The sequence below is a fragment of the Giraffa tippelskirchi genome, chromosome 7 (assembly GCF_054371585.1).
Source record: "Giraffa tippelskirchi isolate mGirTip1 chromosome 7, T2T-mGirTip1v1.2.pri, whole genome shotgun sequence".
NCBI classification, from domain to species: Eukaryota; Metazoa; Chordata; class Mammalia; order Artiodactyla; family Giraffidae; genus Giraffa; species Giraffa tippelskirchi.
The window spans coordinates 72563567-72588076 of record NC_137281.1 but is presented as its reverse complement, the minus strand read 5'-3'; the positions used below and the strand labels follow the sequence as shown (position 1 = coordinate 72588076).

The following is a 24510-nucleotide window of genomic DNA, read 5'->3' as shown; positions in this document are numbered from 1 at the left end:
AATGGACTGGAATGGTTGAATTTAACTTAGATGGTCATTATATCTACTACTGTGGGCAAGAATCCCTTAGAAGAAATGAAGTAGCCATCGTAGTCAACAAAAGAGTCCAAAATGCAGTACTTGGGCGCAGTCTCAAAAACAACAGAGTGATCTCTGTTCATTTCCAAGGGAAGCCATTCAATATTACAGTAATCTAAGTCTATACACTGACCAGTAATGCTGAAGAAGCTGAAGTTGAATGGTTCTATGAAGACCTACAAGATCTTATAAAACTAACACCCAAAAAAGATGCCCTTTTCATTATAGGGGACTGGAATGCAAAAGTAGGAAGTCAAGAGATATCTGGAGTAACAGGCAAATTTGGCCTTGGAGTACAAAGTGAAGCAGGGCAAAGGCTAATAGAGTTCTGCCAAGAGAACACACTGGTCATAGCAAACACCCTCTTCCAACAACACAAGAGAAGATTCTACACATGAACATCACCAGATGGTCAACACCAAAATCAGATTGATTATATTATTTGCAGCCAAAGATGGAGATGCTCTATACAGTCAGCAAAAACAAGACTGGAAGCTGACTGTGGCTCAGATCATGAACTCCTTATTGCCACATTCAGACTTAAGTTGAAGAAAGTAGGGAAAACCACTAGACCATTCAAGTATGACCTAAATCAAATCCCTTACAATTATACAGTGGAAGTGAGAAATAGATTCAAGGGATTAAATCTGATAGACAGAGTGCCTAAAGAACTATGGACGGAGGTTCATGACATGATACAGGAGGCAGGGATCAAGACCATCCCCAAGGAAAAGAAATTCAAAAAGGCAAAATGGTTGTCTGAGGAGGCCTTACAAATAGGTGAGAGAAGAAAAGATGCAAAAGGCAAAGGAGAAAAGGAAAGATATACCCATCTGAATGCAGAGTTCCAAAGAATAGCAAGGAGAGACAAGACTTCCTCAGTGATCAATGCAAAGAAATAGAGGAAAACAATAGAATGGGAAAGACCAGAGATCTCTTCAAGAAAGTTAGAGACACGAAGGTAACATTTCATGCAAAGATGGACTGAATAAAGGACAGAAATAGTATGGACCTAACAGAAGCAGAAGATGTTAAGAAGAGGTGGCAAGAATACACAGAAGAACTGTACAAAAAAAGATCTTTGTGACTCAGATAACCACAATGGTGTGATCATTCACCTAGAGCCAGACTTCCTGGAATGTGAAGTCAAGTGGGCCTTAGGAAGCATCACAATGAACAAAGCTAGTGAAGGTGATGGAATTCCAGTTGAGCTATTTCAAATCCTCAAAGATGATGCTGTAAAAGTGCTACACTCAATATGCTAGCAAATTTGGAAACTCAACAGTGGCCACAGGACTGAAAAAGGACTGTTTTCATTCCAATCCCAAAGAAAGGCAATGCCAAAGAATGGTCAAACTACCACACAACTGCACTCATCTCACACGCTAGTAAAGCAATGCTCAAAATTCTCCAAGTCAGGCTTCAACAGTATGTGAACCATGAACTTCTAGATGTTCAAGCTGGATTTAGAAAAGGTAGAGGCACCAGAGATCAAATTGCCAACATCTGCTGGATCATCAAAAAAGCAAGAAAGCTCCAGAAAAACATCTATTTCTGCTTGATTGATTCAGCTTCCGTCAAAGCTGAGTTGGTAAAGAATCTACCTGCAATGCAGGAAATCCCGGTTCAATTCCTGGGTCAGGAAGACCCACTGGAGAAGGGATAGGCTACCCACTCCAGTATTCTGGCCTGGAGAATTCCATGGACTATATAGTCCATGGGGCCGCAAAGAGTCGGACACAACCGAGCAAATTTCATCATCATTCATCATCATTCATTATTGACTACGCCAAGGCCTTTAACTGTGTGGATAACAACAAACTGTGGAAATTCTTAAAGAGATGGCAGTACCAGACTACCTGACCTGCCTCCTAAGAAATCTGTATCCAAGTCAAGAAGCAACGGTTAGAATTGGACATGGAGCAACAGACTGGTTCCAAATAGGGAAAGGAGTATGTCAAGGGTGTATACCGTCACCCTGCTTATTTAACTTATATGTAGAGTACATCATGAGAAATGCCAGGCTGGATGAAGCACAAGCTGGAATCAAGATTGCTGGGAGAAATATCAATAACCTCAGATATGCAGATGACACCACCCTTATGGCAGAAAGTGAATAAGAACTAAAGAGCCTCTTGATGAAAGTGAGAGAAGAGAGTGAAAAAGTTGGCTTAAAACTCAATATTCAGAAAACTAAGATCATGGCATCTGGTCCCATCACTTCATGGCAAATAGATGGGAAAACAGTGAAAATGGTAAGAGACTTTATTTTCTTGGGCTCCAAAATCACTGCAGATGGTGACTGCAGCCATGAAATTAAAGGACGCTTGCTCCTTGGAAGAAAAGCTATGATCAACCTAGACAACATATTAAAAAGCAGAGACATTACTTTGCTAACAAATGTCTGTCTAGTCAAAGCTAAGGCTTTTCCAGTAGTCATGTATGGATGTGAGAGTTGGACTATAGAGAAAACCGAGTGCTGAAGAACTGATGCTTTTGAACTGTGGAGTAGGAGAAGATTCTTGAGAGTCCTTTTGACTGCAAGGAGATCCAACCAGTCCATCCTAAAAGAAATCAGTCCTGAATATTCATTGGAAGGACTGATGCTGAAGCTGAAACTCCAATACTTTGGCCACCTGATGTGAAGAACTGACTCTCTGGAAAAGACCCTGATGCTGGGAAAGATTGAAGGCAGGAGGAGAAAGGTATGACAGAGGATGAGATGGTTGAATGGCACCAAACTCTATGGACATGAGTTTGAGTAAGCTCTGGGAGTTGGTGATGGACAGAGAAGCCTGGTGTGCTGCAGCCATGGGGTTGCAAAGAGTTAGACAAGACTGAGCAACTGAACTGAACTCATCAGACCCACTCCCATAATATACATTCTAAGATACCAGGATTAGTCAGAAGGTTTTCAGGAAGGGGAAAGTATCCTCAAGCAGGATACACTGTTGTTATATAATCCTTAGTACAGAGTTTAAACTGAGTTGTTTGTATTGTAATCATCAGTTCCCGGCTTAAAGAAAAAAAGTTTTCAGTGACTAAGACTAAGGAATGTAAAGAAAAGCAAGATGTCTGTCCTTTCCTCCTCCTTGAGAATTCCAGACCCCTGTCTCTTCCTAGAGAGCCCCAGGCCCCTTTCTCCTCCTTGGGGGCCCTGGTCTTTTTATCAACCTGCCTAGGAATTGATTTTCTGAATCCTTTATTCACTCTGTTTTCACCTGTACCTGACACTTCATCCTTCAGTCACCTTGCATGCCTAGGGTCTTCAAACTGAAGTTTTCTTTAACATTGCATTCTTGGTTTTGTACTGGTTTCGTTCTTCTCTTCCCCCCCAACAGGGGACATGCACCACAGGCTATGGGCCTGAAAAAGTTACCGACTTGCACTGGTCCTAATTCTTGGACATGACATTATAGTCAGCACCTACCCCGCCTGGAGGAGGAAACTATTCAGGCATGATATCTGCTTTGGTGTTGTTGTTTAGTTGCTCAGTTGTGTCCAACTCTTTTGCCACCCCATGGTCTGTAGCCTGCCAGACTCCCCTGTCCATGGGATTTCCCAGACAAGAATACTGGAGTAAGTTATCATTTCCTTCTCCAGGGGATCTTCCTGACCCAGGGGTTAAATCTGTGTCTCCTTCATTAGCAGGAAGATTCTTTACCACTGAGCCACCAGGGAAGCTCCATCTCTATTTCGCTCAAGATAAATGAGGGGCTCAGAGAGGGGAAGTGAGTTGTCCAAAGCTACCTAATGAACAAGATGCTAGCGCAAGAGTCTTGCCAGTCCTGTTTAACTCCAAAGATCATAATCTCTGAATGTTGGATGGAAGATGGCTGACAGTCTGTATATCAGAGGTAATTAGTGCATCAAAAACAAAAGAATCAGGGCTAATTCTCCAAAATCACATTCATTAGTTTGGGAGTAGGACTCATTATCACCATTAAAAAAAATTGGATATTTCTACTAAAAGTGTAAAATATTCATCAAGTGAAACAAAACAGTCAAGATATCAACAGATGTCATTTTTTAAAATCCAGATTTAGCAGGTTAATTAGAGAATATGAGACACAGTGGCAGAGACAGAAATCACTAAGGTCCTCTTGGGTTAAATTATCACAATACGCAGCCCATGCCAAATGAATGAGGTTTCTGAACCAATGCCAGTATAAAAATGTTGTTTTTTTAATCTGTTGCAATACAATAAATGTCATGTTCATGCTCATTTGTGCTAAAATGAAACACGTTTAAGAATGAGAGCCAACAAAGTAACAAAGTGGGAAAGAAACTCATGTTTTTAGTGCCATCTATGGGCCAAGTCTGGTGACAGTTTCATCAGCCTTATTTTAAATATGAAGAAAGTACAGCACAGTAGTATCATGTATTAATAAAAGACAGGCTGGGATTCACACATGTCTAATTGTATGTGATTGAAAAGCATGGGCTCTATATTTTTGCACATTTATGTGGTCATTCATTCAATAATGATTTATCAGAAACCTATCATGGGCCAGGCCTCTATGATACACATATACAGACACACACACCCAGATACATCTGCCTAGATACACACACAGTTTTTAGGTAAATGCGGATTTATTTGCAGTTTACAACTGTAATAATTTCTATGAAAGAAGACAAAAAGAGGAAATAAAAAAGAATGCAAATTAGGGATAAGCTTTTTGGTAGATTATGTTGTTGTTCCAAATATTTGCCTCCCTGGGAGAATATTACCCTTCCCCAGCTCATTGACTTTAGGCTTGCCCTGGGACTTAACAGTGCCCTTCCTAAGGAAGCATTATGTGTCCCCACACTGTTGCACTAAGGAGTGTCCCACATGACTTGTTTTGGCCAATAGAATGTGGCTGGAAGCCATGCATGTTTTTGTCAAGCATAAGCCTTAAAATCAGTTCAGAGCTCACCATCTCTCTTCTCTCTCCTCTGGGTCCAGCAGTGTCCAAGGCAGAGACTGTGAACAGTCTGTCCCAGAGAGAAGCTGTGGTGGATCAGAGTTGCAGCTTTCCCTTTGTAGGGATGTCCTTGTTAGAAGTCACTGAGAGCTGGGGCTCATTTGTTAGTGCAGCATGACACACCTTATCCTGACTTACAGACTCTCTCACCAGGGGTGGTCAATGAAGACCTCTTTGAGGAAGTAACATTTGAGCTGAGCTCCAAATGCAGGTTCCTGTCAGGTAAAGAGCAGAAAAGGAGGGCTTCCCAGAAAGGGTAAAATAGTCAGTGCACATGCCCTAAAGTGGGAAAGAATGTGGCATGGTCTGTGCATCTGAAGCTGATAAAAGTGATGGAAGGGAAAGCTGGAGAGATGCCTGGGCTGAGTTTAAGGACAAGGGAGCCAAGTGAGGAGGCTGGATTGCATTGTGTGTGATAGGAACCCACAGAAGGCTTCCAGGCAGTGACATTAAGTGATCAGATTCAAGTGTTTAAGAGATTTCTCTGTATTCTATTGAGCAGGAAAGGAATCAGGGAGTCCAAGTAAGAGGCTATTTCATTATTGAATTTGTGTATCAGGCACTCCATCCAATGCTATCATGAATTACTGCTCTCTTCACAAGAGTCCTGTGTGTCAGTTGGGTCCTCTGGGAAGCAGACACTGAGAAGAGATTAGGAATACAAAAGAGGGAATGCCCGTGGAAGATAAAAAGGGAAGAAAGCAGAATTGGACCGAGGAAGAACTGTGATGCAAATCTGGCAAAGTTTTAGCCAACTCAACCCAGTGGGGAGCCTCAGAGCAAAGACTTCTCATCATGGGAATCCTACACCTGGCAGAAGTAGACAGGCCCTAGTCTTTGCACAGGGCTCTGTCATCTCCCAGAAGAGAGTATAGACTCTGCTTGAACGTGAAGTCAGATCCTAAAGGCTCTAACTAGAAGCTGCTAATTGTATTCACTCCGGCAGTGGAAAAAAACTCTTTTTAAAGGGAGACCCAAGCAGGACACCATGCCCTTTAAGGATAGATTTTTAGCCATATCTTACAAATTAGGAAATAGAGGCTCAAAGATCCTACTTTGAAAATGTATTTTGAGTAGGGTGCATAGACTCTGGCTGACATCCTCTAATGGCATGGTCTCTGTGAAGTTCAGGTTAGTATTAATACTTATGGCAGGCACTGCCAACACCCATCCAAAATCCCTCCCAGCTTGCCTGTCTGGGCTGTAGCAGATAAAGAGCTAAAAACCACGTTTCCCAGAATCCTTTGCTGGCTACAAGCAAGTATGTGACCTTGCTTCAGCCTGCCTGATACATCCCTAGACGAGGATGTGGCAGTGAGCAAGGGAAGGTGGGCCGCCAACAGATGAGAGAATAAAGCGGTGAGCCCTGTGGCAAAGGTTTTCAGTCCCCATCACCACAGTGTTTTTTCTAGGACAATCCTTCATCTGGCTGTTTCTCCCAATGGCATTTTTTCCTGATCATGCATTCCCAAGTCTGATTCTTCAAATACCCTGGAAGTTTGCAAACTATCTAATATCTCTTAACAAATGCCCTTCTGTTTAAAGTAGGAGGAGGGGGCTCTGCAACTGCAACTGAGAATCTTCAGAGAGACGGTACTGGTGTTAAGCACTAGACTGTAAGGGCACATATGCACCATTCAGCAGGGGAATGGAGCTTAGATTCAAGGGCACTTCCCAAGCTCTGGCACACTTTAGTGTGGCATTCCTCCCAACTGAGCCACCCACAAGTTGGCCTTTGCAGTGTGTAAACAATATTTTAAAAATCAAATACACACCTGGCAGTGTTTTGGTTAAGAAAGTCTGTGGCTCAGATCATGAACTCCTTATTGCCAAATTCAGACTTAAATTGAAGAAAGTAGGGAAAATCACTAGTCCATTCAGGTATGACCTAGATCAAATCCCTTATGAATGTACAGTAGAGTGACAAATAGATTTAAGGGACTAGATCTGATAGGCAGAGTGCCTGATGAACTATGGACAGAGGTTCGTGACACTGTACAGGAGACAGGGATCAAGACAATCCCCATGCAAAGGAAATGCAAGCAAGCAAAATGGCTGTCTAAGGAGGACTTACAGATAGCTGGGAAGAGAAGAGAAGCAAAAAGCAAAGGAGAAAAGGAAAGATATTTCCATATGAATGCAGGGTTCCAAAGAATAGCAAGGAGCGATAAGAAAGCCTTCCTCAGCGATCTGTGCAAAGAAATAGATGAAAGCAACAGATTGGGAAAGACTAGAGATCTCTTCAAGAAAATTCGAGATACTAAAGGAACATTTCATGCAATGATAGGCTCGATAAAGGACAGAAATGGTATGGACCTAACAGAAGCAGAAGATATTAAGAAGAGGTGGCGAGAATACACAGAAGAACTGTACAAAAAAGATCTTCACGACCCAGATAATCACGATGGTGTGATCACTCACCTATAGCCAGACATCCTGGAATGTGACGTCAAGTGGGTCTTAGAAAGCATCACTAAAAACAAAGCTAGTGGAGGTGATGGAATTCCAGTTGAGCTATTTCAAATCCTGAAAGATGATGCTGTGAAAGTGCTGCACTCGATATGCCAGCAAATTTGGAAAACTCAGCAGTGGCCACAGGACTGGAAAAGGTCAGTTTTCGTTCCAATCCCAAAGAAAGGCAATGCCAAAGAATGCTCAAACTACTGCACAATTGCACTCATCTCACATGCTAGTAAAGTAATGCTCAAAATTCTCCAAGCCAGGCTTCAGCAATACGTGAACCGTGAACTTCCAGATGTTCAAACTGGTTTTAGAAAAGGCAGAGGAACCAGAGATCAAATTGCCAATATCTGCTGGATCATTGAAAAAGCAAGAGAGTTCCAGAAAAACATCTATTTCTGCTTTATTGACTATGCCAAAGCCTTTGACCGTGTGGATTCCAATAAACTGTGGAAAATTCTGAAAGAGATGGGAATACCAGACCATCTGGCCTGTCTCTTGAGAAACCTGTATGCAGGTCAGGAAGCAACAGTTGGAACTGGACATGGAACAACAGACTGCTTCCAAATAGGAAAAGGAGTACATCAGGATGTATATTGTCACCCTGCTTATTTAACTTATATGCAGAGTACATCATGAGAAACGCTGGGCTGGAAGAAACACAAGCTGGAATCAAGATTGCCAGGAGAAATATCAATAACCTCAGATATGCAGATGACACCACCCTTATGGCAGAAAGTGAAGAAGAACTAAAGAGGCTTTTGATGAAAGTGAGAGGAGAGTGAAAAAGTTGGCTTAAAGCTCAATATTCAGAAAACTAAGATCATGGCATCTGGTCCCATCACTTCATGGGAAGTAGATGGGGAAACAGTGGAAACAGTGTCAGACTTTATTTTTCTGGGCTCCAAAATCACTGCTGATGGTGATTGTAGCCATGAAATTAAAAGACGCTTACTCCTTGGAAGGAAGGTTATGGCCAACCTAGATAGCATATTTAAAAGCAGAGACATTACTTTGCCAACAAAAGTCCATCTAGTCAAGGCTATGGTTTTTCCATTGGTCATGTATGGATGTGAGAGTTGGACGGTGAAGAAAGCTGAGCGCCGCAGAATTGACGCTTTTGAACTGTGGTGTTGAAGAAGACTCTTGAGAGTCCCTTGGACTGCAAGGAGATCCAATCAATCCATCCTAAAAGAGATCAATCCTGGGTGTTCATTGGAAGGACTGATGTTGAAGCTGAAACTCCAATACTTTGGCCACCTCATGCGAAGAGTTGACTCATTGGAAAAGACCCTAATGCTGGGTAGGATTGGGGGCAGGAGGAGAAGGGGACGACAAAGGATGAGATGGTTGGATGGCGTCACTGACTCGATGGACATGGGTTTGTGTAGACTCCGAGAGTTGGTGATGGACAGAGAGGCCTGGCGTGCTGCGATTCATGGGGTCTCAAAGAGTCAGACACGACTGAGCGACTGAAATGAACTGAACTGAACTGAGACCTGCTAGAAATTGCCTTGCAAGAGCCAGAATTTCTTTCCAGCTAGAAGCAAATTAAATTTAGCATCTCTCAAAAAAGCAAAATAATAATGCTGTAAGGTGGGACTTAGCTACAACACAGAAAAGCTGCTCACAAAGATTTTTTTATTCAAGGCCGTTTTGAAGACACCCATTTTCAGTATTTGATTTAAATCAGAGAACAAGTATGATCATCTCTCCCTACCTGTCCAGTACAAGCACATCCTAGGCAATTTTCTTCAAGTGATTTTTCCTTGCAGCAGCCAAGAACATCAACGACTGACCTACAAGCCCATCACAGGAAGGACCTCTTCCTGCACTGGTACGGATGCTGCATGAAACAGTGGTAAACTAACGAGGGCAAGGCATGCACTGAGGGGGAGAAACTGACTGCCACACAGTCCCGAGCTTTTGTGTCTTCCTCTCCCATCTCATGGTGTCAAGGTCAGGACTGCACCAAAAAAACTGACACGCACGAAGCTAAGATGAGATAGTCTGAAGGACCATGGGACTGAGCCAAAGGGGAGGCTCAGAAGACCACCTCTCACTGAAGAAACCATCTGAGCAGGACCATACCCAAAATACCAGTAAGACCACACCACCCTCGGGACATTCCAGACACAACAGTGCTGCTCCCGAGGCCAAAAGCCCCTACTCCAGTAAGGCTGCAGATACAGTGTTTCCTGCCTCCCAAGAAGCAGGTCTTGCTTTTTAATCCTATTCACTGGATTAAAAATGGCAGTATATTTATACAAAGAAACACTACTCAGCAAAAAAATAAAAGGAGGGAAGGTGAAGTACTGATACATGCAACACTGTGGATGGACCCACAGTCATGCTGAGCCAAAGAAGCCGGATATAAAGGACTACAAGTATAGTATTCTGTTTATTTGACATCCTAGAAGAGGTTGAACTAATATCTAGTTACAGAAAGCAGCGGAGCGGTTGCCAGGATGAGTGCCAGTGAGCACAAAAGAAATTTTTTAGGACAATGGAAATAGTCTATGTTTTGATTGTCGTGGTAACTGTACAACTGTTTATACATTTATTGAAACTCCATGAGCCATACAATTTGCAATAAACAGTACATTTTATTTTGTATCAATTATACCTCAATAAAGTCCATCAAAAATTCCTAGAACAATGACTGTCGTCTATGCGAATCTACATAAAAATCCCTTTGCTATAAACACTTGTTCCTTTCAAAAACACAACCCTTCACCTCTCCGAGGGTGGCGACGGTTCTGCTGCCAGATAAATCTGAATAATAGTTATCCTTAACAGAAAATGCTGTGCTAACCTTTTTCTGAAAAAAAAAAAAGTTGGCTCTGCCATTGACTTTCTGTGTGACATCAAGTGTGATCGTTCGCTTCTAGGAGACAGTTTCCACGTGTGTGATGGAGAAACAGTATTACGGGGAAAGTTATCCAACGCAGCTTGTGTGGGAGTACCAAGTTCAGAGCTGGGCAAATGGGTGTGTTCTCAATGTGTTGGTTTGTTTTTTCCATTCCATCAGTGAGGACTCTCTTGATTGCAAGTAACAGACTATCTGCCACAACTTATTTAAGCCAAGGAGGGTTTATTCGATGAACAGCTGAAGAGCATAGAGTTTGCACCGGCCTTGGGGAAGGCTGGATCCCAGAGGGTTGGCAGTCATACCGCACCTCAGATTTCTCTTCCTCTCTCTGCTCTGTGTTCTACCACATCAGCCTCACCATCTGCCTCCATACAGTCCACTCCCTCACAGCAGCTCCAGCCACTTTCTTTATGCCTCATTTTCATATTACAACATCCTCGGTACACTCTGTTGTGTTTCATATGGGGACCCCTGCCTATACTGAGCCAAGAACTGTAGCTAAGGGGAGGTGATATGCTGATGAGCCAGTCATCCTGGAGCTGAAGTCTGGCTTAGTCCACCGAAAACAAATGGCTGCTACGCAACTGGGTAGAGGTAATTGCTCCATATCAGAGTACTCTCAGCAGAAAGAAGATAATGGATGTTGAAAGGCAATCATCAAATGTCCACCGAATGCATTCTATCAGCCAGGGGCTCCATCAAGAATACAGAAACTACACAAGCTATTTTAACAGAGAAGATTTAATCTAAGGAATTGCTTAAATGGGTTTAGAACCCTGGAATGACAAAAAGGAACCCTACGCCTTCAGAATGTAGCCACTGTAGGAATCAGCCTCTGGTTTTAACAAATCTTAGGGATCTGGAGGAGAGATCAGACAGGCCAGACTCTGGTGGTGGTCTGACCGGTGCTGGCATCTCAGAGCTTGCAGGAGATGGCTTTTGGATTCAGAACTCTGAGGAAGGGCACCCCATCTGTCTACACTAGTATCTCTGAAGAGGTGCAACAAGTCTGAATCTGGGCATGTGGAAAAAGCTTGACCTTTGAGATGAAGAAACAAAGCTGAGGTGATGCCAATAGGAAGAAAACAAGAAGGGATGCGATCCTCTTTCCTCATTCAGTCTTTCATTTTTCCTAGGCCCTAACAAAGGCCCTGTTTGCAGAGTCCTAGATTAACAAAGCAGGGTATAGAAAAACTGGGTTTGGTACAGAGAGATAATTACTTAGTAACTAGCACACAATTGACATGATCAGGGTATCAGTGAGAATATTTTGTTGCAAGCAATGGATAAACTCTAACTTAATTAGCTTATACTTAACAAAATATAAGTTCCCTAGAATGGTTCCAGGATTGTATAGTTCAGCTATTCAATATTGCACCAAGGATAAAGTTTCTTTCTGTTTTTCCACTCTGACATCTTTAGAATGTGGTTTTATCTTCAGCTAGTTTTCCTCATGGCAACATTATGGCTGCCACAATTCCAGACGTCACATAGCCATTACAGATTCAGACATAGAAAAAAAGGACTTTGTGAAAGAATATCTCTTTTTAGTTCAAGGAAACTTTTCCAGAAGCCTCCCAGCAATTTTTTCTCATATTTCATTGGCCAGGACAGGGTTACATGGCTATATGAAATCAACCCTTAACAAAGAAAGAAACTGAAATAACAAGTATGGCTTAGAGTAATTAAAACTTATTCCTGGGTAACATGTGGGGAGAGTATTTAGTTAAATAAAATTGAGGCTTCAGCCAGAAGTGTAGGTTAAATATTTAACAACCAGTACTCAGAGAAATATATATACATATGATAATTTTATTAGAAATACACTGATACAAAGGATGTGTAGAACAAAATTTACAAATGATAATAAAGTATACAATATTCTAAGTTTCACATAGACAACTGATACTCACAAGATAATTCATTGATTTTTACCAATACTCCTATATTCTTAGTCAAACTATAATTGCAACTGATCAACAAATTTAGTTCTGATAAAATATTGATTGATATGGAAGAAAAAAAGTGAAATAACAAAGACGTACATTTGAGCTTCACTCAGCCAATATATCTCTATCTCAAGCTCCCATTCCTCAGAGGTAGTTGAAAGTTTATCTTAGTTGATTAAAAGTTCACCTACCTTCCCAGTTTCTTGGGGTTTAATCTAAGTTCCAAAGCATATTAGAAGGGCCCATCAACCTTTTGTTAGTTTAAAGAGGTTGCTATTTTCACGTACACATACCTTGATATAAATGTCAATCTTTATATATATACCCCTCATTTCTATCTGCCAGGAATCTTTTGATCTATCAGCTCTGTTTCCATACTTGAGAGCCTGAGAATATCTATGAAGATTCCATCTTCCTAGACTCATTAAAGTCTGCCAGGGAAGCAAAAGGCAGGTTCCCTCTCCTTGGAATACATTAGTATCTGGACTTTCAACATTTTCCTTCTTCTCTCCTCTTCCTTCCGTCTGATGGAATCATTCCCAGTCTGGGAAAGGAGTAAACTTTACACTCCTTAAATCCCCTTATTCACAGTTTAGTAGACAGTGTAGTGAAATCTGGCTCATTCTTTAAAGAAAAATGAAGATGAACCCCTACCTCACACTGTATACAAAAGTCAATTCTAGATTGATTAAAGAGTTAAATGTGAAACATAAAACTACATAACTAATGAATTAAGTAGGGGAGCGCATCTTTACAACCTAGCATCTGGGGAGACGTGCTAAGACCAGAACTCAAAACCTCAAAATATAAGGTAAAAAGCAAATGGCTTTAATTACATAAAATTTTAAAGATTTCTGTTCAACAAAACACACTGTAGAACAAGTTAACAGAAGGATGAAGGTTGGGAGAAGATATCCACAGTGTTTACAATAGACACGGAATACCTGTAAAGAAGCAAAGACAGGAAACCTGATTTAAAAACAAACAAACAAACAAAAACAGGCAATGAATATGATCATGCAAGTGACAAGTAAATGAGAAGATCCTCAAAGTCACTGATAATCAAAGAACTACAAAGCACAACAATAACACAGAGCTTTATTCCCACCGGACTGGCACAGATCAGAGGGAAGAATGATGCTAATTTTTGTGAGATGTGAGGAGCAGGAGCCTTTTTTGCACATTGCTGGCGAGTGTTTAGATACTGCTGCCATTCTGGAGGGCTCTCTGGCAGCACATATCTTAAGTAAGTGTGCTTGTATGTGCAGAAATCTCATCCCTCTGTATATTCCCAGAGTCTTTATTAAACAGGACCATAACTGGACATACGAGAAGGCATTTATCACAGGACTCTTTATGGCACTGAGAAGTAGAAGGCACCCTGGTGTCCATCACGGATAGTGTATGGGAAAATATGGTGGCTCTGCGCCATGGAACTGTGTCCACAGTTAGAAGGGACAAAGAGATAGGCACACATGGATAGACCTAGAAATTATCATACTAAATGAAGTAAATCAGAAAGAGAAAGACAAATGCCATATAATATCATTTATGCATGGAATCTAAAATATGACATGAGTTATCTATGAAACAAAAATAAACTCCCTGATGTAAAGGCATAAAGAACAGATTTGTGGTTGCCAAGGGCATGGGGAGGATTGGATTGGGAGTTTAGGGTTAGCAGATGCAAACTATTATATACAGAATGCATAAATATCAAGGTCCTACTATAAAGCACAGTGAACTATATTTAATATCCTGTGATAAACCATAATGGAAAAAATAAGAAAAAAAAGTGTGTATATACATATATATCTAACATATATAAATATATATATGTAAGAATGTGTGTGTGTATATATCTATATATGTATATATATAGATATATATATATAACTTTGGCCACTTGATGTGAAGAACTAACTCATTCAGTTCTCATTCAGGAAAAAGACCCTGATGCTGGGAAAGATTGAGGGCAAGAGAGGAAGGAGACGACTGAGGACGAGATTGTTGGAGAGCATCACTGACTCAATGGACATGAATTTGAGTAAACTTTAGGAGATAGTGAAGAACAGAGAAGGCTGGCATCCTGCAGCCATGGGGTTGCAAAGAGTTGTACATGGCTTAGCAACTGAACAACAATATATATAACTGAATCACTTTGCTATGCAGCAGAAATTAATACAACCCTGTAAATCAATTATACTTCAATAAAATAATTTTTTTTAAAAGATATGCACAGAACCTTGTGAACAGATTCAGAAAATTTAGGGGGGAGGGGACGAGTAAGAGACCAAATGAGATCTACAGCAGAATAACATTACTGTAATTTAAAAACCATGAACCCACAACAATGTTACATGTTCTACAAGGACACAGAGTAGTGCCTTAGAGCTGTCACCCGTGGAGGGGAGGGAAACAGACATGGAGAATGGGGATTCAGTGATTAAATAAGAGGGGAATATTTCTTTCCAATATGTCATCTCCACTCAACCGCTCTCCATCCCGCTAAAAACTCAGACGTGGAAGGCCAGAGCCTAGGAACTTTCTGTCTGCCCTGTAGCTACTGTCGGCTGAGGAATTTGGCCCAGAACAGCTTGGTCATTTGAAGGGGAGGGAGGAGGACAAAGGGAATTGGGGGAGGTGATCAAGTTAATCAGCTAACCAGCTAATCTCTCAAAATATTATCCCATGGCAACTGTTTCAGGCTTCTTGGAGAGCATTTTCAAACCCATAAAAACTATCACATAAAAACTACTATATATAGCACGGATAAACAACAATAAGATCCTGCTGTCCAGCACAGAGAACTATATTTAATATCCTGTGATAAACCACAGTGGAAAAAATATGAAAAAAAGTGTATATATATGTATAACTGAATCACTTTCCTGTACAGCTGAAATCAACACAACATTGTAAATCAACTATACTTGAAAAAAATAATTTTTTTAAAAAATCCAGAACAATAAAGTCTAATCCATCTCATCAATTTCCTGTGACTTGAGTGAGTTTGTTTTAATTGAACTTCAGTGAGGTCTGCTACATACAGTTATACAGCTTGTGCACTGCACAAGGATGTCCCTGGCCACGTGAGTGAATGAAGGGGAGCTCGAATCCATCAGGGGTTCTGCTTACAGCTGGGCCAACCTGGAGCTACTTTAATCACAGGTAGAAATGCCTTTGATAATTTGTCTGCCAGTCAGACTGATCTTCGGTAACTTCTACCAAGGCATTGTATGTGCCAGCTGGAGCCCTGAGTCTCAGCCTGATCATCATTCTTATCAGAAATTTACTTATCAACTCAAAGGTGTTTTTGCAGCCTCTGCTTTTAGGACAGTCCTTGAGGCTATTTTACTGGCCTTTCCTTCTGCCTGGAACACTCTTCCCTGTTCCAGGCCTGGCCCCTTCCCTCCTTGATTTGGGTCTCTGTTCCCAAGTCACCTCCACAGTGAAGCCTTCTCTGAACATCCCCTCTAAGATCAGCCCCCTTCCCATCTTTACCTTGCTCTATCCTCTTAGCCAGTTTTCTTCATTCCGCTTTTCACTCCCTGAAGTCCTGCATGTATTGAGTCATTTCCTGCCCACCCCCTCCCCGCATCAGGGCATAAGTTCCCACAAAGGAGGGAGTCTCCCTCACTGGTGACTGTGTAGGGCAGGCATGGAACAGAGGCTCAGTTGATGTATGTTGGATGGATGAATGGATTAGACCAAAGCAGCTAACAGGGTATCATAGTCTTCTCAGATGGGTTATAGAAAGGGCAAGGGGAGTCCTTTCCCAGAGCAAAAAGAAATGTGAAGTTATTATTTCTTCCTTATTTCTGCTCTACTATGTTAAGATTAATTTGATTAATGAACAAGTTTCTTAAAACCCATGATGGGGTGAGTCAGCTTTCCCTGAGTAATAAACATTGTGTTTAGCCTCCAGGACCTATTTAAGAGATAATTGGCTTCCAAGTGACATTCAGCATTGCTGTATTTTTAAACAAAGAACCAATTCATGATGTGTTTTTCAGATGCTTTGTGTGTGAGACACATTGAGCTTTCACACCCCTCCCAAACAAGAATGCTTTTAGGATTATTGTCTGCATATTTGAGGAACAAAAGCCAAAGGCCTGTCTGCCCTCTGCTCACAGTCCAGCCCCCATTTCGGGCAGATGGCAGATCAGTTCTGCAATTAACCCACAAAGATCCCTGCAGTCAACCCCCCACACCTCAAGAACAGGAGGGGCCCCTATGAATCAACTGAAGGAGGATCCTGTGGGTTCTGCAGTGTTTGGACCACCCCTTGATTGCAATGACTTCCCTCCCTGGCTGCACACTGAAGCATTAAAAATCCAGATTCCAGGTCCTGTCTTTTAGGATCCTGATGTAATTTGCCTGGATTGTGGCCCAGAAAACTGGATAAAATTGGCAAGCTTTTAAAGCTTCCTGAGTGAGTCCAAGCTCTAGCCAGGGCAAGTCACTATTTTAAAAGGTCCTTGGTAGCACTGAAGCAGATAGCATGAAACCCCACCGCTGCCTGCACTCTGCCTCCAGATATGCCCTAGGCTGCCCATTTGTCCATTCTGCTTTGCTGGCCTCTTGGTTTTCCCTTCCTGGGCCCTGACTCTGGCCCCATCCTCTCCCTAATCTCTCCGATGAGTGAATCCAGGAGGACAGTGCTTCTAGCTTTGACCTCACCTCTCCTGAGAAGTATTCCTACATGCCCTCCAGCCATAGACCCCTGTCCTGTCTGGTACTTCTTCTCTACCTACCCCTACACCTTCCAGGCCAAGCCCACTCCATGCCCATCGTCACCCACCTGGACCACAGCTCCCCCACCCACACCCATTGTTGCCAAAATCTTGGGTTTCTCTGTCCACTGAAGCCAAATAAAAATTATGGAGACAGAGTTTGGAAGGCACAGGTGGCTTGAATTCTCAGCCAGCTGAGATAGAATAACAGCAGGCTCACGTCTCAAGAACTGTGCCCACCTCCCCCACCATGAGGAGTCTAGGGGCTTATATAAGGTGAGGGCTCGCAGTCAGGAGTCAGTGATGAGGACCAAAGGTGTTAGGATCTTGTCAAAAACAGTCGTAGGCTGGCATCAGTAACCCAGTAATTGAGTCTGGTAGTTCGGTGGTGCTGCGGCCTTCTTTCTGATATGTAACTACAAGGGGGAAGGTGTTGTAAGGGTAAAGCTAGATACAGGATTATTTAGCATAGTGTGTGTGCTAAGTCGCTTCAGTCATGTCCAACTCTTTGCAACTCTATGAACCGTAACCTTCCAGACTCCTCTGTCCATGAGATTCTTATCCAGGCAAGAATACTGGAGTGGACTGCCATGCCCTCTTCCAAGGGATCTTCCAGACCCAGGATCAGACCTGCACTGGCAGGCAGGCTCTTTACCACTAGCGCCACCTGGGAAGCCATTTAGTGAAGAGTCAGGAAAATAGGTATGAAGTGCAGCTCCTGCGAAGTTAGGGGGCAGAAAAGGAAACTTAGTTACAGACATTAAGAGCTACAGGCAATTAAAGAAAAAAACAAAAACAGAAAAACACTAGGAATGCTCAGGCCTGCTCACTGTTCTCTTTATCGTCTCTGTCCTTGGAAAAGCAAAAGTCACTCAGTCGTGTCTGATTCTGCAACCTCATGGACTAAAAAAAACTCATTTCTCTTTTTTACCTTCGCACTGCAACAAATTTAAAAAAACTCATTCCTCTTTTTTTCCCTTTTCACTGCAACACCACCTGGTGGGGCCTCTATGTTCCCCCTGCAAAGAATGTCCTTTCCTGCCTGCCTCTTCACCTCGCTTTCTCTTACCTGTCCCTTAAATCTGTTGCCTCAACCAGGATCCCTTCCCTGACACGTATGCAGAAAAGGCCCATTGTCCTTCCTCGGGGCTGCATGTCTGCGGCAGAGACAACCTGGCCCTGCCCGTGTTGGGCTCTGAGTGTCTTACTGGCAGGTGGACCGTGTCTAACACCTCAGTAGCTGAAGTACCCTCAATGGGGCTTCATCGGATGATATCAAAAGACACACAGAGAAAACTAACAAACAGACAGGACCTCAGAAACCTAGGACATTTGACTTGGTTTCCAGGTGAATCTCTGTCTGGGATACAAGCAGTAATTTATCACTCCTATTTTTAACTTTCCAAAGTAAGAATGAACAGGATGCAGATTTTGCATGACAAAGAAGCAAAGATGTACAAGAAGCAAATGAGTGTAAAAAGGCCTGAATTCAGCTCACAGATTTTTTTTGTCTTACTTTGTATTTAAAATAATTACTTACTAACATTCAAAAATTAAGAAATTCTGCCTCTTTTGTGGATTTCTGGTTTCTCTTGAAACAAATCAAAAGATGTGGCCCCTCATGTTCCTATGGCAACCTCCCTGGTGGTTGTGTCCCGACCACTTGGCCTAGTTCCATGCTCTCTGCTGTTCTCATTACCGAGATCAGGACCCCCAGGCCCTTGGAGCTCAAGCTTCTGGTCTCCATTAACCTTGCACACGGTGATTAGCATGTGTTCCACCAAGCCTTGTGTTGTTAAGAGCATTTCACCTGGAATCAGGCAGACCTGGAGTCACAGAAGCTGTGAGGTATCATTAGGTACACCACTTCACTGCTCAGAGCCTCCTTCTCTGCCTTTCAGAGCTCACAGAGAAGACAAAGGGACAGACCATAATCACAGAAATGTGAAGAAATAAGTGCGGTAACAAAATTAATACCAAAGTGTACACCCAATGTAAGTACAATAAAGTGCCTGGCAAACTGAAGGACAGCTTCCTGGAGGAGGTGTCTTTCAACTGGGCTTTGAGGGATGTGTATCATTTTGTCCAGGAATCAAGACTCTCTGGGAAAGGCATTCCAGACCAAAATTTGAACAAAGACAAACAACCTGGTACAGAGTACATCATGAGAAATGCCAGACTGGTTGAAGTACAAGCTGAATCATGATTGCCAGGAGAAATATCAATAGCAGATATGTAGATGACACCACCCTTATGGCAGAAAGTAAAGAAGAACTAAAGAACTTTTTGATGAAAGTGAAAGAGGAGAGTGAAAAAGCTGGCTTAAAACTCAACATTCAAAAAACTGAAATCGTGGCTTCCAGTCCCATCACTTCATGGCAAATAGATGAGGAAATAATGGAAACAGTGACAGGCTTTATTTTCTTGGGCTCCAAAATCACTGCAGATGGTGACTGCAGCCTTGAAATTAAAAGAGGCTTGCTCCTTGGAAGAAAAGCTATGACCAACCTAGACAGCATATTAAAAAGCAGAGACATTATTTTACCAACAAAGGTCCATATAATCAAAGCTATGTTTTTTCCAGAAGTCACGGATGGATGTGAGAGTTACACTATAAAGAAAGCTGAGTGCCAAAGAATTGATGCTTTTGAACTGTGGTGTTGGACAAGACTTGAGAGACCCTTGGACTGCAAGGAGATCCAACCAGTCCATCCTAAAGGAAATCAGTCCTGACTATTCATTGGAAGGACTGATGCTGAAGCTGAAACTCCAGTACTTTGGCCACCTGATTCGAAGAACTGACTCACTGGAAAAAACCCTGATGCTGGGAAAGATTGAAGGCAGGAGGAGAAGGGTATCACAGAGGATGAGATGGTTGGATGGCATCGCCAACTCGATGGACATGAGTTTGAGCAAACTCCAGGAGTCTGTGATGAACAGGGAAGCCTGGCTTGCTGCAGTCCATGGTGTCGCAAAGAGTCAGACACGACTGAGAGACTGAACTGAATTGAGCTTTCTGGAAACAGTGAGTTGATCAATATTCTTGTATCAGGGTGAAAGGTCAGAGATAAAGCTAATTGGAACTTAAGGTCAGTATCAACAAGTCTTGAATGCCATATCAGGGAGTTTGGAGTTTATCTGGAGGCAAGAACCAGTTTTCAGGTGGGGAGTGATATGATTTCAGATCTTGGAAAAATCACTCTAGAGGCAGAAATTAGGTGAAAACACATGCCGCAAACATTGCAAACTAAATGCAAAACAGAACAAAACCCCCTGCTCTTTTATCCACAAAAAGATTATAGTTGAATATTTATACACAGCTGCTTTAGTCATAATAACCAAAAACTGGAAAGACTGTAAATGTTCATCATTTCGAAATGAACACAAAAAATGTGGTCTATTCGTATGAAGCAGAATTCTATACAACTAGAGAAAACAAAGTACAACTATATCCAACAACACAGATACATCTCAAAAACATGCTAAGTGAAAGAAACCAGACACACATTCAAAAAAGCACATATTATGTGATGTCATTTAGATAAAGTTCCAGAACAGATAAAACTAATTAAACATTAGTGCTAGGGCATCATAGAAGATAGTTGATAAAAGTCAAGATAGTGTTTGTGCATGCTCATGTAGTTGCTTAGCCATGTCCAACTCTTTGCGACCCCATGTACTGTAAACTACCAGGCTCCTCTGTCCATGGGATTATCTTGGCAGCCATACTGTACTGGGTTGCCATTTCCTCTTCCAGGGGATCTTCCCGATCCAGGAATTGAACCTACATCACCTGTATTGCAGGAGGATTCTTTATCACTTAGTTGTCTGGGAAGCCCCAAGATGTTACCCCTGGAGAAATCAAGGAGTATGTTGACTGAGAAACAGCCTGAGGGGACTTTCTGGGTGATTCGATTCATCATCTTTGCTTGAGTGGGAGGCAGAGATGAGGCCTCTACAGAAAAGTCTTGATGTTGTGCTGGCACGTGACCTCAGCTCAGCCAATCAGATTGACATGCCCAGCCCATGGAGAATCGTTTCCAGCAGTGGCTGCAATAAGCAATTCCAGGAGGAATGACTCTTGTGCAAGCTGTAGTATCCAACATCCAGGGGTGGTGGCTACAGGGTCCTCACCACAGTGGTGCTGTGGTGTGATTTGAGTGGCAAGGGTAACTGCAGCAGGCATCATTCAAGGACCTGAGAATACAGTGGTGGGTAGACAGAATCCCTGCCCTTGTGGTGAAACATTCTAGTGGAAGAGACAGAGAAGAAACAGGTCAACAGATAAGTAAACACAGTTGTTTTGGACAGCAACAGTGCAGTAACAGAAATAAAAGAGTGATGAACTCCAGGGGGAGTGGGAGGGTCAAGGAAGGCTTCTCTGAGGAAGTGATATTTGACCTGAAAGCATTCCAGGCAGCTGGAACAGCATATGCAAAGGGCCTGAGGTGGAATAAATTGGCCTGTTCAGAAGTCAGGAATTTTGGTGATATTAATATGAAACTGCAGAAATGGGACAGGACAGATCATGCAAGTCTGTAGGTCATGATGGAATGTTCAAATTTAATTGTAAGTGTAGCTGGTAGCCATTGAAGATTTTAAAGCAGAGAATGAATTGATCTTATTCACATTTCAAAGGATCAGGGGATGGATTGTTAGAGGCAATAGTGAGAGGAGATACAAAGTCAGGGGAAGGATAATGTGATGGTTAGTTTTATGCATCAGCCAGGCTTGGCTAGAAACCCAGTTATTCAATTAAGCACTAATCTGGGTGCTGTTGTGAAGGTATTTTGTAGATATGGTTAACATCTGCAATCAGTTGACTTTGCATAAAGAAAACAGTCCTAATGTGGGTGGGCCTCACCTAAGCAGTTGACGGCCTTAAGAGCAAGGAATGATTTTCCCAGAGAAGTTCAGCTACTCGAGACGGAAACATCAATGGGAGTTTTCAGCCTGCTGGTCTGTCCTCTAAATTTCAGGCTTGCAAGCCCCCACAATCATTGAGAAAATTCCTTACCAAAACTCTCTAGATAGATAGATGAATAGAGGATGGACAGATGGATAGCCAGCTATTGTAGAGATAGACACGTATCCTATTGGTTCTATTCTCTCAGTGAACCCTGACTAACACAGGTAGTTAACCTCTCAGAGTTTCGCTAAGGACTAAAGAAGATGTTTATGAAAGTGACTACTATAGGCCCAGCTCATAGTGGATACTCCATGACTGTTATACCCCTATGTCCCAGCTTCTATTAGGCTCAGGATGAAGAAATGTTTGATTAGGTCAGAAAAGAAAAGAAAATTCTAGAAGAAAACATACTGAAAATCTCTCAGGGAGAGTCCTGGGGAACAGCACAGAGTATGTACACAAACTTTTGCATACCTCTACAAATCATGATTATGTATTTCCCTTTATCATCACAAATAACTTTGCTAAGAGAATCTGGAACATAAGGTTTTCATTTAAATATTAAGTCTCACTGAATTCCCTGTTCTACAATGAGGAAACTTTCATCTTGTGATATATTCAAGATCTTTGCTCAGCTCATGGAACTTACACTATGCTCAGAAATGTCCCCCTATCTTTGCTGACTTAAGCGTTGTTTTATTTTTGCCATGCCCTGAACAGTTCAAAGTCCACATTAAAATGTCAGGGTTTTGCAACCTTTGCCAATGCAAGCCCAGTAAGAACCCCCAAGCCCTTGTCAACATCCTGAAAATGATGTTTTGATGAAACATGAAATGATGAAATGACTGTCAGCTCTGACAGTCATCAGAGCTGAAAAATACTAGTTTAACTTCCCTGGATGCTGTTTCTGAAAAATGTTTATGTAAAACAATGGTAGAAACACATGTGGACACCTACTTTTTATTCTTTAAACTTTAGCTTATTTCTTCTTCTGTCATCTGCCTTCTTTTCTTTGATTTTTCAAATTTTATTTCATTCAGCTCAAAGTCACCACTTCTGAGCACCTGCCAGTCAGTAGAGACAGAACTTTAACTCAAAAGGACTTATGACTTAAAAAAAAAAATGTGCATATGGATTGATATATGGGCTCCTATAACTAGAAGCCCAAGAGGTAGACTGAGCTTCACTACTGAGTGAACACAGGGCCTGCAATGATGTCATCTGAACTGTCTCTCTTGCATCTTTCAGCTTAGTTTCAATTCTGCCAACGGGCAAGAACAGCAGCCCTGGCAGCCCCCGATCCATATTCTTCCAGCTTAGTAACCCCAGGAGGGCCAGAGGAGGGAGGTGACTGCCCCTTTTCCCAGTTCTACATGTAAATTCAGGGCAGGATTCTGGTTGACCGAGCTTGTGTTACATACCCATGACAGTGGCAGGCAAGAGAAGATAAATTCCATGATTGATGATCTGACCGGGATCAAATGAAGTAAGTGTTGAGAGCTCCCCAAAAGGAATTGGGAGAAGGTAAAATACACGCAAGAAAGAATTTTTGAAAAATAATGTCCCCCAATTTCCACTTGTCTGTATATCATAGCTATTTGTAGTCACTATGCATCTTCTTCCATTAAGAGATAAAGAATCTGGGCTGGTCATGTGACTTACTTTGACCAATAGGATAAAGCAGAAGCGAAGGCAACCTTGAATTGCTGGAAAAATGAGACTTGGAACAGAGCCCGGTTAGTCCACTTGTACTCAGATAGTGAGAAAGCCCTGCCAAAACCCACAGAGCCACCAATTGAGTAAGTTTTGCAGAGCCCAGCTTTGATTGGCAGAAGTGCCAGCCAACCTACAGATGCAGGAACAAAAACAAATGTTTATGAGTGTACACTCCTGAGGTTTTTGTGGTTCTGTTGCAGCATCAATGTGGCAAAAGATAACAGATAAACTTTGTATCTACCAGACATCGCTCTTATCCCCATTCTGCAGGCAGAGGTAGGCATCCCTCCTATACTCTCATAGCACTTACTTATACAGCCCATATTATACTGTGACAGTGTTTATACTAAGTTGTAATCATTTATTGTAACTACTTGTTTACATATTTATCTCCTTGCCACTAAGTTATTTGAGGGAAGAATTTTTAAAAAATCTTTTTGAGCCCAACACTAGGCACAAGATGTAGTAAAGAAAAGAAACTGGTTAAACGTTTCTAGGAATTATGAGGGTGAGGGGTGCCACCAAAAAACTATGTGTGAAACTGATGTTGAGTGACCAAATCCCTAACCAGGTTGAATATCTTTTCTTGGGTATCAGGGTCATTTGTTTTTCCTTTTCCATGAATGGCATGTTTCATAGTTTTCTGTATGTTTTTCTATTGGATAGTTTCTCTTTCTTCCTCTTAATTTGTAAATCTTTTAAAATACTGTTTCCATGTGTATTCTTTGTCATATCCATGTATTGGAAATATTTCCTGCAAGCCTATAAATGCTTTTCCTTTTATTATGGCGTATGTGAATTGTTTAATGAGGTTTAACTT

The 24510-nt window shown here is 41.9% G+C and overlaps 1 long non-coding RNA gene across 1 annotated transcript; it reads left to right on the top strand.

The window, feature by feature from the left end:
• Nucleotides 1-722: 722 nt before the first annotated feature.
• On the top strand, nt 723-7152 carry LOC145515859 (uncharacterized). The gene is made up of 3 exons (XR_014061072.1): nt 723-2783; nt 3727-3935; nt 5608-7152. It is a non-coding gene; the product is annotated as an uncharacterized LOC145515859 (long non-coding RNA).
• The last annotated feature ends 17358 nt before the right edge of the window (nt 7153-24510 follow it).